The sequence below is a fragment of the Amblyraja radiata genome, chromosome 19, assembly GCF_010909765.2.
Source record: "Amblyraja radiata isolate CabotCenter1 chromosome 19, sAmbRad1.1.pri, whole genome shotgun sequence".
In the NCBI taxonomy this organism is placed as follows: Eukaryota; Metazoa; Chordata; class Chondrichthyes; order Rajiformes; family Rajidae; genus Amblyraja; species Amblyraja radiata.
In genome coordinates, this window is record NC_045974.1 from 26,915,037 (window position 1) to 26,921,036 (window position 6,000).

A 6,000-nucleotide genomic window follows, 5' to 3' on the forward strand; every position below is an offset into this window, starting at 1 on the left:
ACTAAAAACATCCCAAAGGCATGCGGGTTAATTGGCCCCCTGTAAATTGCCCCGTGTGTGTAGGAAGTGGATGAGCATGGACTCGTTGGGCCGAAGGGCCTGTTTCCATGCTGCATTTCTAAACTAAACTAAACTTTGGGTGGCACAGTTGCTGCCACATACCGCCATACACCAGGGTTTGATCCTGACCTCGGGTGCTGTCTGTGTGGAGTTTGTATGTTCTCCTTGTGTCCGATTAGGTTTTCTCCAGGTGCTCTGGATTCCTCCCACATCCCAAATGACATACATGTCTGTAGGTTAATTTGCTTCTGTAAATTACTCTTAATGTGTAGGGAGTGGGTCAGAAAGTGGGATAACGTCGATCTAGTATGAACAGATAATTTACGGTCGGCATGGACTCGGTGGGCCGAAGGGCTTGTTTCCATGCTGTAAATCTAAATTAAATTTCACAGCCAATCCATTGCTGTTGTATTGTCCTCAGAGGAGGTTTGTGGAATTACATAGCAAGATCCCAGAGATCACAAGTAAGTGACAAATGATCTGTGGGAGGAACTCAGTGGGTGGAGCAGTGGGCAGGAGGGAAAGGAATGGTCAATGTTTCAGGTCCAGACCTTGCATCGGGACAGAGTGGTGAGAGAAGTGAGACGTTAGAGAGAGGAGAGGTGAAGTGGACACAGTGGCACAGCGGTAGAGTTGCGGCCTTACAGCGCCAGATTCAATCATGACTACGGCTATGAATGCTGTTTGAACAGAGTTTGAACGTTCTCCCTGTGACTGCGTGGTTTTTCTCCGGCTGCTCTGTTTCTTCCCACATTCCAAAGGCGTACAGGTTTGTAGGTTAATTGGCTTCAGTAAAAATTGTTAATTGTCCCTAGTGTGTAGTATAGTGCTAGTGTACAAGGTGATCACTGGTCGGTGCGGTCTCGGTAGGCCGCAGGGACTATTTCCATGTTGTGCAAAGCATATCTTTGATAATGAAACCTATCATCTACTTGTCAAAAGAAGAAGGTTATTTACCCCCAAGAGCCTTAGTATAAACAAACATCAATAAAATGACAAGAGGACACAAAGTGCCACAGTAACTCAACGGGTCAGGTAGCATCTCCTGTGAAACTTAAATCCAAAAAAGGAACATGGATAGGAAACATTTTGGGTCAAGTCCCTTCTTCAGACTGATTGTGGTAGTGGGGGTGTGGGGGGCTGAAAGAAAGCTGGTAGGAAGATGGGAACAGGACAAAGCCTGGGGAGCAAAAGGTGGATATGGGTGAAAGGGGATTTTTGATAGGCAAGTGGTTGGACAGAGACCATCTTTAAGCAGATTGTGAAGCTGGAGAAAGTATAAAGGTCAAAGGGGAAGGGATGCGGCATATAAGGGTGTGAATCTCTAAAGTCTAAAGGGTTAATCAGGGCCATGTAGATTATTGTTGGACCAAATCTCCTGGTCCCCATTGTCCCCATCTCTCCTCTCCTCTACACTCCCCACCCTTTCCGCTCCATTTCTCCTCCTCTCTTGTCCACTCATCCTCCTAGCTACCAGCCCCGCTCCACTCTTCCCCCTAGCTACCAGCCCCTCTCCACTCTTCCCCCTAGCTACCACTCCGTCCCAATGCCGGGTTGAGACCCAAAACATCAACCATCCCTTTTCCCCCCACGGATGCTGCCCGATCCGTTGAGTTCCTTCAGCAGAAATCTTGTGTCAGAAGCAAAGTTAGAAGTAGAGTGAGACCAGCAAACTAAAGCAGGCATTTGGTCCATCATGCTTGCCCCAAACCCTTAAAAGAGATTGCTACTGCCCCCTGTTCTATCCCCACTGTTATTTCAGATGTGTGTTTTTTAAGCTTTAACTCCAGTACTTTTGAAAGTTTCTATGGACTGCATCATCTCACGAGGACAAAAGAGATTTTCTGAAATCATGAGGGGAATAGATAGGGTGAATACGCTAGCCTTTTTTTATCCAGGATAGGGGAATCAAGCATAAGGGCACAAGTTTAATTTAAGAGGGAAAAGGATGTAATAGGAACCTGAGGGGCAACGTTTTCATACAGAGGGTGGTGGGTAAATGGAACAATCTGTCAGAGGAGGTAGCAATAACAACATATAAAAGTGAAGAAAGGTCCTGACCTGAAACATCACCTATCCTTTTGCTCCAGAGATGATGCCTGATCTGCTAAGTTACTCCAGAACCTTGTGTCGATCTAACATATAAAATACATTTGGATACTACATAGATAGGAAAGGTGTGGAGCAATGTGGACCATACAAGGATATATGGGGACGAGCTTGGTTAGGGCATGTTGGTCGGCATGGACAGAAGGACCTGTTTCTGTGCTGAATGACACTACAATGCAATGATTCAATTGTACTTTATTGTCACATGTACCTTGGCACAGTGAAGCTTTGTTTTGCGTACAACCTGGTAAATCATACAACAGACCTCACCTGGGCAGTGCACAATAGTCGCCATGTTTTTGCCGCCAACAAAGTTACAAAAACTTAATTGAACAGTTTTATCCTCAGCCTGCGGTAATGAACAAGACCTGCCACCGTACTTGGTAGCAGGCGGTCTCCCGCAGGACCCTCCATCGCTCTCGGACCCCCCGCTTGCGAGGTCCCCCCTTCATTCTCAGTGGACAAATGACTCAATGAAAGCAGGGTTTTCCATTCAGCCTTTAAACCGGCCTCTTTAATCAAAAGATCATACAGTAGCTGTGCTTTCACGCCAGCACCACTTAACCACACAATCTTCATATCCCTTGATCACTTTAATATTTTAAAATGCATGGATTACTGCCGAGTTCACTCAGCAACTATAGACAATAGGTGCAGGAGTAGGCCATTCAGCCCTTCAAGCCAACACCGCCATTCACTGTGATCATGGCTGATCATCCACATTCAGTACCCCGTTCCTGCATTCTCACCATATCCCCCTACTCCACTATCTTGAAGAGCTCTATCTAATTCTCTCTTGAAAGCAGCCAGAGGATTGGCCTCCACTGCCTTCTGAGGCAGAGAATTCCACAGATTCACAACTCTCTGGGTGAAAACGTTTTTCCTCATCTCCGTTCTAAATGGCCTACCCCTTATTCTGCAACTGTGGCCCACGGTTCTGGACTATCCCAACATCGGGAACAAGTTTCCTGCCTTAATAATCTTGTATGTTTCAATAAGATGTCCTCTCATCATCCTAAATTCCAGAGTATACAAGCCCAGCCGCTCCATTCTATCAACATATGACAGTCCCGCCATCCCGGGAATTAACCTTGTGAACATACGCTGCACATTAGTTCACTCCGCAACTGTATTTTCCAGAGTGGATAATTCCAAAGATTCATTACCACCTGGAAAAACAGATTCCCGAGTTTGATGGAGGGTCCCGCCCCAAGAACCAATGAAGAAAATAGGAGATCACTGTGAATGGCAAATAAAAAATGAACCAGATTCTCACGAATTCAAGGCTCACCCTCAAGAAGGATCTTCTACCATCAACCTTGGAGACTGAGATCACAGTGTTGTCGGGGCAGTGGGGGCCCATGAAGTTACACCACTGTTCTTCCTTGCGAACTGAGCATTTTTCAATCTTGCAATTCTTAGAGCATCTCAGTAACTAGAACAGTCAGAGTAACTAAGGTACACACAATTGCTGGGGAAACTCAGCGGGTGCAGCAGCATCTATGGAGCGAAGGAAATAGGCGACGTTTCGGGCCGAAACCCTTCTTCAGACTGATGGGGGGTGGGGAAAGAAAGAAGGAAAAGGGGAGGAGGAGGAGGAGCCCGAGGGCGGGCGGATGGGAGGGTGGGAGGAGACAGCTAGAGGGTTAAGGAAGGGGAGGAGACAGCACGGGCTAGCCAAATTGGGAGAATTCAATGTTAATGCCATAAGGACGCAAGGACCCCAGACGGAATATGAGGTGCTGTTCCTCCAATTTCCGCTGTTGCTCACTCTGGCAATGGAGGGGACCCAGGACAGAGAGGTCGGATTGGGAATGGGAGGGGGAGTTGAAGTGCTGAGCCACCGGGAGGTCAGGTAGGTTATTGCGGACTGAGCGGAGGTGTTCGGCGAAACGATCGCCCAACCTACGCTTGGTCTCACCGATGTAAATCAGCTGACATCTAGAGCAGCGGATGCAGTAGATGAGGTTGGAGGAGATACAGGTGAACCTTTTTGAACAGTCAGAGTAACTAGTTGAGTGAAGGGGAGGTTTACCAGAATGATGTCTGGATTATGGGGTTTTAGCTACAGGGAGAGTAGCTAATCCAAGTTAAATTTTGGATTGTCTTTTCTGGAATGCCAGAGTTCACGGGGAGAGCTGATAGAAGTAGAAAAATCATGAGAAACATTGATAGGGCAGACAGACAGAACCTATTTCCCAGGATGGAAAAAATCAAAAACCAGAGAGCATAATTTTAAGGTGAGAGGGGCAATGTATAGAAAGGTTCAGTTGCCTATTGACAGCTGGGAAGAAACTGTCTCTGAATCTGAAAACGCACACCTCCAGATTCAGGGACAGTCTCTTCCCAGCTGTTATCAGGCACCCGAGCCATCCTATCACCAACTAGAGGGCGGTCTATTGGATTCTGTTGGATTCAGAGAGCCGAAGGAGTTTCCTCACTGTCTCTAAAGTTCTAATAAGCAAAATGTAACACTCTGTGCAAAAACCTTGTCCCACACATTCCATTCAAACATCACCCCAATTCCATTGGAGGAAAGCGCAAAAAACATAGCAAAACCCCAGTGGCCATAGATTCATCGTCATGGATTCAAAGAGCATGGAAACAGGCCTTTTGGCCCAATTCATTCATACTGACCAATATGCCAATCTAGGTTAACCTCATTTGCCCGTGTTTGTTCCGTAACCCTCTAAACCTTACAGTATTTTTTAACGAGTGAAAATAATTTGCAGAGTGAACAAATGAGGAAGGAGGATTGGGATTAATGCAAATGCTCTCTTGGGACTTGGCATGGACCTGATGGGCTGAATGGCCTATTTTTGTGCGACAGAAATAAGAGATGCTATCAATGGTGGTGGCCAGGGAATAAACATTTTCATAAATTCATAAGTTCTTGCAGAAGAATTAGGCCATTCGGCCCATCAAGTCTACTCCGCCATTCAATCATGGCTGATCTATCTTTCCCTCTCAATGCCATTCTCCAGCCTTCTCCCCATAACGCCCGACACCCTTACCAATCAAGAATCTGTCAATCTCCACCTTAAAAATATTCATCGACTTGGCCTCACAGCCTTCTGTGGCAACTAATTACACTGATTCACCATCCTCTTACTAAAGAAATTCCTCCTCATTTCCTTTCTAAAGGTACGACTTTTATTCTGAGGCTATGGCCTCTGGCCCTAAACTCTCCCACCAGTGGAAACATCCTCTCCACATACACTCTATCCAGGCCTTTCACTATTCGATGTTTCAATGAGGTTCCCCCACTCATCCTTCTAAACTCCAGCGAGTACAAGCCCAGCGCCATCAAAGACTCATCATATGTTAACCCAATCATTCCTGGGATCATTCTCGTAAACTACCTCTGGACCCTCTCCAACACCAGCACATCCTTCCTCAGTTATGGGGCCCGAAATTACTCACAATACTTTGCTTTCAAAAAAGAAACAATTTGGTCCGCAGTGACCAGAAAAAAAGAAAGAAATGTTTTTGAACTCACCCAGAATCAGTTTCACGTGAGACATCAAGGTGGTTTACTCCAAACTTCAGAAATGGTTGGATAATGGTAGATAGGACTGATCATTACATGCTGTCTATTTCCTGTGAATGAGGAAAATAAAATAATACACTCTATTTAGCTCAACACATCAAATAAAAATGTTCTCACTTTATGAGGAGGGAGGGACTTATTAATTTTATTAACAAACTAGAACGTTTAGAATGGATTAGTAGGGAAATCAATGGAATAGATAATTTTCTTTTCTAAGATTAGATTTTGATTCCAAAGATAGAATGAAGGAAGAATCTCCAGTTTACGTCCCACGAGACCTC

The 6,000-nt window shown here is 45.5% G+C and overlaps 1 protein-coding gene across 1 annotated transcript in view; it reads right to left on the reverse strand.

Moving 5' to 3' along the window:
- Positions 1-5,765, reverse strand: part of slc16a7 (solute carrier family 16 member 7) — a 131,288-nt gene extending 125,523 nt beyond the window's left edge. The window contains exon 1 of the mRNA XM_033038115.1: positions 5,669-5,765. The gene's annotated coding sequence lies outside the window, so the exon portion shown is untranslated. The remainder of the gene's footprint in view (positions 1-5,668) is intronic.
- Positions 5,766-6,000: the final 235 nt, after the last annotated feature.